This window comes from Glycine soja, chromosome 13, assembly GCF_004193775.1.
Source record: "Glycine soja cultivar W05 chromosome 13, ASM419377v2, whole genome shotgun sequence".
Classification (NCBI taxonomy): Eukaryota; Viridiplantae; Streptophyta; class Magnoliopsida; order Fabales; family Fabaceae; genus Glycine; species Glycine soja.
The window spans coordinates 2,461,104-2,469,395 of NC_041014.1; the positions used below are offsets into that span (position 1 = coordinate 2,461,104).

At 38.2% G+C, this 8,292-nt stretch overlaps 1 non-coding gene across 1 annotated transcript; it reads right to left on the reverse strand.

Annotated features, from left to right (window-relative positions):
* Positions 1–2,606: 2,606 nt before the first annotated feature.
* LOC114382871 lies at positions 2,607–2,713 on the reverse strand. Its single transcript, XR_003660329.1, has one exon. It is a non-coding gene; the product is annotated as a small nucleolar RNA R71 (small nucleolar RNA).
* Positions 2,714–8,292: the final 5,579 nt, after the last annotated feature.

Below are 8,292 nucleotides of genomic sequence, written 5' to 3' on the forward strand. Positions count from 1 at the left end.
CATAGGTGAAGTCATTGTAAAAAAGGCCATAGAAATATGCTAAGGCCAACTTGGCAAGCCACCAACTGTGGATTGTAAGGCTCAATAGAAATCTTGCTATACCTGTGATGTGCCATTATTTTCTCCTATTTCTTAACCCTTTTTGCACCATTTTAAGTACTGATTAATTTTAATTGTCAAATTAATTAGACAGTTTTATTATTTGGGCCCATTCAGCTAATTTGATGTTTTTAATCTAATTTCAGGAATTAATGAAGCATTGAGCTTGAATCCAGAATTGGGCTTGGATTTGAAGAGGACAAACTATTTTATTCTACAAAATTAGATCTTATTTTATCTTATCTTATCTAGATATTATTTAGATTTGATCTCATCTTAATATTATTTCATCTAGATCTTATCTTATCTAGATTTGATTTGATTTTATTTATGGGCTTGGATTTAAAACAAATTTGTAAGCTTTGGGGCTGGAAAACTATATAACAGCACCAAGGTTCTAGTTTAGGTCTCTCTTCTCTCGCCCCTATTTTCGTTTTTTGAGTTTTTCTTTGAGACATTTTTTCGTTTTGCAATTCCAGTAGCAATAAAATTTCGTTCTTCAATTTATAAGTTCATTATCTATTGACTAATGGAAGGCTAAGTCCCCAGTGTTGCTTTCTCTTAAGGATCAAGCGAAGTTCTCCTTGAGGTTCTATTATTACTGTTAAATTCTGTTCATTTTTTCCTCTTCACTAATTACTCTAAATTTCTTGCTATTAATTCATGCATGCTTAGTGCTTGATTAATTGTCTCTGCGCTTAATTTACGTTCATGCTTAATGATCGTTTATGAGTAATTGGTGTATGTGTTGCTTAATCACATAATGAATGTCTTATGTTAAATTTTTCTTAGTAATTTAATTTAGGGTTGGATTAAGTGGTTAAATTGATAAAGGATAAATTCTCGCAACCTAGGATAAGAGACTTGCTTGTGAATCAATGGAAAGCAACGTATTTTAATTCTGATATTTTTCTAATTCAATTTTACTTGCTATTTAATTTACAAAAGCAAACAACCCCCCCCCCCCCCAATTTGTTACTATTTCCTACTATATGTTATAAACATTTGGTTTATCATTGCTCGTTGGGAAACGAACTAGGATCACTTCCTAGTTATTACATTTTAATGTTTATTTGATTCGGGTACGGCCTCGATCAAATTTGGCGCCGTTGCCGGGGAGCAGTGTCCAAAGGTTCATAATAGCTAGTGTCGTGTTAGTGTTTAATTCTTGTGTTCGTGTTTAATTCTTGTGTTAGTGTTAGTGTTAGTGTTGTGTTAGTGTGTGTGTTAGTTAGTGTTGTTTAGTGTCTTGGTATTTTGTTTAGTGTGTGTTCTGTTTTAGTTTTTCTATTAACCGCTTCCCCTATTTCAGTTTTGAGTGTTTTGCTGTGAATAGTGTTTTGCGACCACTTTTGCTTGCGGCAAAACAGAGTAGTAGTGGAAATCATATAGCGACGGATTTTAGCGACCACCCTTGCTGAATTAATTAGGATTTTTTGTTTTGGTAGCTAGAGTTGTTATTTTTGGCTGAATGTTTTTGAGGTCACTTCTTTTGATCCATATTTTATGGGAAAAATAGCTGGAGCCCTTAGTTTGGTCAGATTTGAAAGTTCCAAAAAAGTAGCAAATTTGATTTTTGTCAAAACTTCAAACGACCATAACTTTTGCTCCGGGTATCAGAATGACTATTATTATATATGTATTTGGGGTAGAAAAAAATTTCCCATGTTGTGGAAGCTTTGGCCAGCTGAGGTCTCTTTCTTCCAAAAATTGCAATTCTGTCAAAAGTTTTTTATTTTCCAAGTATTATTCTCTTATTTTTCTTAACTTATCATTTTTAGCTTATATAGTTAGACTTTGAATTTTCATTTGAAATTTTATGTGCTATCTTCTCATCATTTTATAAGGTTTCTCACAAAATTTCAAGTCATTTGGATATCATTTAATGGTAGCTGTAGTTCAAACCTACACTGTTACTTGCATAAGAAGGCAACTAATTGTGCATGCTGAATTTAGTGTATGACTAGAGGAAATCCATCTGACTTACAACCCTTTGATCCTGAGATAGATAGGACATTTCATAGATTAGTTAGACATCGTTTAGTACCTTTTGAGCATCCTGAGCATTCTGTTATTGGTGATTTTGAGCATTATAATTTTGAACATTCTGATTTTGTACATTCTGAGAACATGGCACAACCTCCACCCCGTGAGAGGACTCTAAGGGAATTGGCTGCACCTGATTTCACCTATGAAAGCTTGTGCATCCAATACCCTAATGAGAATGTCCCATATGTTCTTAAAACTGGACTGATCCATTTGCTTCCAAAGTTACATGGCCTTGCAGGTGAAGACCCGCACAAACATTTGAAAGAATTCCATATTGTCTTCTCCACCATGAAACCACCAGATGTCCAGGAGGATCACATATTTCTGAAGACCTTTCCTCATTCTTTAGAGGGAGTGGTAAAGGACTGGCTTTATTACCTTGCTCCACGGTCCATCACGAGTTGGGATGACCTCAAGAGAGTGTTCTTAGAAAAAAATTTCCTGCTTCCAGGACCACGACCATCAGAAAGGATATTTCAGGCATTAGACAACTCAGTGGAGAGAGCTTATATGAATACTGGGAGAGATTTAAGAAACTATGTGCCAGTTGTCCTCACCACCAGATTTCTGAGCAGTTTCTCCTCCAATATTTTTATGAAGGACTCAGTAACATGGAGAGAAGTATGATAGATGCTACCAGTGGTGGAGCCCTTGGAGACATGACCCCTACTGAAGCCAAAAATTTAATTGAGAAGATGGTTTCAAACTCCTAGCAATTTAGTGCCAGAAGTGATGTTATTGTCATTAGAGGAGTGCATGAAGTAGCCACGAATTCATCAAGTGAGACTAAGAAGCTGGAAGGTAAACTAGATGCCTTGGTTAACCTGGTAACGCAACTGGCCATGAATCAAAAATCTGCACCTGTCGCCAGACTCTGTGGTTTATGCTCCTCTGCCGACCACCACACAGACCTTTGCCCTTTTGTGAAACAATCTAAAGCAATTGAATAGCCTGAAGCTTATGCTGCAAACATCTACAACAGACCTCCTCAACCTCAGCAGCAAAATCAGCCACAACAGAATAATTATGACCTTTCCAGCAACAGGTACAATCCCGGGTGGAGGAACCATCCCAACCTTAGATGGTCGAATCATTCACAGTAGCAGCAACAACAACAACAACCTTATTTTCAAAATACTGCTGGCCCAAGCAGACCATACGTTCCTCCACCAATCAAGCAGCAACAACAACAACAGCCCTAGAAACAGCAAACAGTTGAGGCTCCTCCGCAACCTTCCCTTGAAGAACTTGTGAGGCAAATGACTATGCAAAATATGCAGTTTCAATAAGAGACCAGAGCCTCCATTCAGAGCTTAACCAATCAGATGAGACAATTGGCTACACAGATAAATCAGCAACAGTCCCAGAATTCTAATAGATTACCTTCTCAATCTGTCCAGAATCCCAAAAATGTGAGTGCCATTGCATTGAGGTCGAGAAAGCAGTGTCAAGAACCTCAATCAGCAACATCTTCCTTATCCGCAAATGAACCTGCCCAACTTCACTCTTCTCCAGAAAAAGATGATGACAAAAATTTAAAGAGTAAGTTACCTAACAATTTCTATGCAGGTGAATCTAAAGAGAAGCAGCATATCCCTCTTCCATTCCCTCTAAGAGCAATTTCCAATAAAAAAATGGAAGAGGTAGAGAAGGAGATCTTGGAAACATTTAGAAAAGTAGAGATAAACATACCTCTGCTGGATGCAATAAAGAAAATTCCAAGATATGCTAAATTCTTGAAGGAGCTATGCACTAATAAGCGGAAGCTTAAAGGATGTGAAAGAATTAGTATGGGCAGAAATGTCTTCGCATTGATTGGTAAATTTGTTCCCCAAATCCCTGAAAAATGTAAAGATCCAGGTACATTCAACATACCTTGTATTATAGGGAACAGTAAGTTTGACAATGCCATGCTAGATTTAGGAGCTTCTGTTAGTGTGATGCCTCTGTCTATTTTTAATTCTCTATCTCTTGGTCCCTTGCAGTCAATTGATGTGGTAATTCATTTAGCTAATAGAAGTGTTGCCTATCCTGTTGGTTTCATAGAGGATGTCCTAGTTAGAGTTGGTGAACTGATTTTCCCTGTTGATTTTTATATTTTGAATATGGAGGAGAGATTTTCTAAAGGATCAATTCCCATTATTCTAAGCAGACCTTTTATGAAAACTACTAGAACTAAGATAGATGTATATGCAGGCACACTATCTATGGAGTTTGGTGATATAACTGCTCATTTTAATATTATTGATGCTATGAAATACCCATCCGAAGATCTTTCTGTATTTCGTATTGAAATAATTGACCATATTGTTGATGAATACATGATTGATCTTCATTCTAATCTGCATGCCTGTCACTCTTCATGCATTGAATCTGAATTTGTACTTGATCATATGTTTGAATTTGATGCTGAGAGTGAATCTGAATTTGATATTGATTACATGTCTGGTGATGTTTTACCTCTTGAGATTGATTTTATAGAGTCAGATAGAACTAACCATGTTTCAGGAAGTACACATACCTCTAACTTTCTTTATGAGGTATAGTCTCAGAAACCATCCCTTTCTACCACTATCCAGCCGCCCACACCAGAATTGAAGCCTCTACCATCAAATTTAAAATATGCTTACTAGGATGATAGCAAAAGTTTTCCAGTAATTATATCTGCCTCCCTTGTTGATGAGCGAGAGGAGAAGCTGCTATTTGTTCTCAAGAAGCATAAGAAGGCTATAGGCTGGACCCTGGCAGACATTCCTGGTATTAGCCCATCCACATGTATGCATCGAATAAATTTAGAAGATGGGGCTAAACTAGCAAGACAACCACAGAGAAGAATCAACCCGATGATTCTTGATGTAGTGAAGAAGGAGGTAACCAAGCTTTTGCAAGCTGGAATCATTTATCCTATCTCCGACAACCAATGGGTGAGTCCCGTCCAGGTAGTTCCAAAGAAAACCGGCCTCACCGTGATAAAAAATGAGAAGGAGGAGCTGATTCATACTCGGGTGCAGAACAGTTGGAGAGTCTACATCGACTATAGGAGGCTGAACCAGGTTACCAAAAAGGACCATTTTCCACTGCCATTCATTGACCAGATGCTTGAACGCCTGGCAGGTAAATCTCACTACTGTTTCCTTGATGGTTTTTCTGGTTATATGCAAAGCACTATTGCTCCTGAGGATCAGGAAAAGACCACATTCACCTACCCCTTCGGCACTTTTGCCTATAGGAGGATGTCTTTCGGCCTGTGCAATGTCCCTGGTACCTTCCAGCGGTGCATGATTAGTAGTTTTAGTGATTTTTTAGAAAATTGCATAGAGGTGTTTATGGATGATTTCACTGTATATGGATCCTCTTTTGATGGTTGTTTGGATAGTCTGAAAAAGGTTTTGAATAGATTCACTAAAACTAACCTTGTTCTAAATTTTGAAAAATGTCATTTTATGGTTGAGCAAGGTATAGTTTTAGGCCATATTATTTCCAATAAGGGCATTGAAGTAGATCCTACAAAAAATTTTGTTATTTCACAATTGCCTTACCCCTCTTGCGTGCGAGATGTGCGATCTTTTCTTGGTCATGCAGGATTCTACAGGCGCTTTATAAGAGATTTTAGCAAAGTAGCCCTTCCACTGTCCAACTTGTTGCTAAAGGAGGTGGAGTTTGACTTTAATGATAAATGCAAAGAGGCTTTGGATTGCCTCAAAAAAGCACTGACTACCACCCCCATCATCCAGGCACCCGACTGGACAGCCCCTTTTGAGCTTATGTGTGATGCATCAAATTATGCATTGGGGGCTTTCCTTGCTCAGAAAATTGATAAATTGCCTAGGGTGATATATTATGCTTCCAGGACTTTAGATGTTGCCCAAGTGAATTATACTACTACTGAGAAAGAGCTACTAGCCATAAATTTTGCTCTTGAAAAATTTCGTTCTTATTTGCTTGGTACTCGAATTTTTGTTTATACTGACCATGCAGCTTTAAAGTACTTGTTGCAGAAGGCTGATTCAAAGCCTAGGTTGATCTGATGGATGCTCTAGCTCCAAGAGTTCGACTTAGAGATCCGTGATAGGAGCGGAGCACAAAATTTAGTTGTTGATCATTTGAGTCGGATCGAACACGTGTCTGATGAGGACTCACCCATTCGGGATGATTTCCCGGATGATCATTTATATATATTGTATAGTATTTCTGATTCTCTTTCTACTCCCTGGTTTGCTAACATTGTCAATTATTTAGTTGCTTCTGTTTTTCCTCCCTTATCATCTAAGGCTCAAAAAGATAAAATTAAAAGTGATGCTAAGCATTTTATTTGGGATGACCCCTACTTGTGGAAATTGTGCAGTGATCAGGTCATTAGACGATGCATTCCAGATCATGAGACTGACTCAGTCCTGCAGTTCTATCATTCTTCCGCACCGGGAGGTCATCTGGGTGTTCAAAGGACAGCTCGCAAAGTGCTTGACTGTGGTTTTTATTGGCCCACCATCTTTAAAGATGCGTGGAAGATTTGTAGCATTTGTAAGCAATGTCAGAGAGCATGAAGTGCACTTACATGGCGACAACAAATGCCTCAGCAACCTATGCTATTATGTGAGGTGTTTGATGTCTGGGGTATAGATTTCATGGGCCCTTTTCCTATATCTTTTGGTTATGTTTACATTCTCCTTGCAATTGATTATGTTTCAAAATGGGTGGAAGCCAAGCCCACTAGAACTAATGATGCTAAGGTTGTTGTAGATTTTGTCAGATCTAATCTGTTTTACAATCGTTAGTGATCAAGGAACCCATTTTTGCAACAAATCAATGCATGCCTTGCTTAAAAAGTATGGGGTTGTCCACAGGGTATCCACACCATACCACCCCCAAACCAATGGACAAGCAGAAATTTCTAACAGGGAGATCAAGAGAATTTTAGAGAAGATTGTGCAGCCAAGCAGGAAAGATTGGAGTACCAGGCTAGATGATGCTCTTTGGGCACATAGGACTGCCTACAAAGCACCCATAGGAATGTCTCCTTATCGGGTTGTCTTTGGAAAGGCATGTCATCTTCCAGTGGAGATTGAGCACAAAGTGATGTAAGCTCCATTGGAGCTTGTAGGCCTAGGATCTTCTTCATCTATGTATTCCTTTGCTTCTTGGAAAATGAATGGCAGCGGAATGGAGAAAGGAAGAAAGAGAGGAGACGCCACTTCAAGGAGAAAATGAGTCTAGAAGAAGCTCACCACCATAGAAGGCCATGGATAAGAGCTTGGAGAAAGAAGGAGATGAATGAAGGGAGAGGGAGAGAAGAGCACGAAATTTTTTGCTCTAAAAGAGCTCTAAAATTTGAAGATAATATTCAAATGATCAAAGTTAAAAAAAAATGCACCCACATGACCTCTATTTATAACCTAAGTGTCACACAAATTTGGAGGGAAATTTGAATTTCAATTCAAATTTCACTTGAATTTGTGGAGCCAAAATTTCACTAATTATGATTAGTGAATTTTAGTTATGGTTCAGCCCACTAATCCAAGATCAATTCCAAGATTCTCCACTATGTGTGCTTAGGTTTCATGAGGCATGTAAAGCATGAAGGACATGCACAAAGTGTGACTATATGATGTGGCAATGGGGTGTAGTAAGCAAATGCTCACCTCCCCCTCTAAAATTTAATTGGATTGGGCTTCTACCAATTCAATTAAATTTATTTCCAACCACACACATCAAATATTCACTTAGTGCATGTGAAATTACAAAACTACCTCTAATACAAAAACTAGTCTAGGTGCCCTAAAATACAAGGGCTGAAAAATCCTATATTTCTAGGGTACCCTACCTACATTATGGAGCCCTAAATACAAGACCCAAAATTAATGAAACTTTAATCTAATATGTACAAAGATAAGTGGGCTCATACTTAGCCCATGGGCCCGAAATCTACCCTAAGGCTCATGAGAACCCTAGGGCCTTCTCTTGCATCTTTGGTCCAATCTTCTTGGAGTCTTCTATCCAATGCCCTTGGGCGGTAGGATTGCATCATTCCCTCACCCTTGAAAAGGATTTGACCTCAAATCCAGAGGTTCTTGAAACTCATTAATTCTTTCCTCAACACCTATAAAAAGAATAAAAGCATATGTATTAGTGATGTTGGGTATGTTA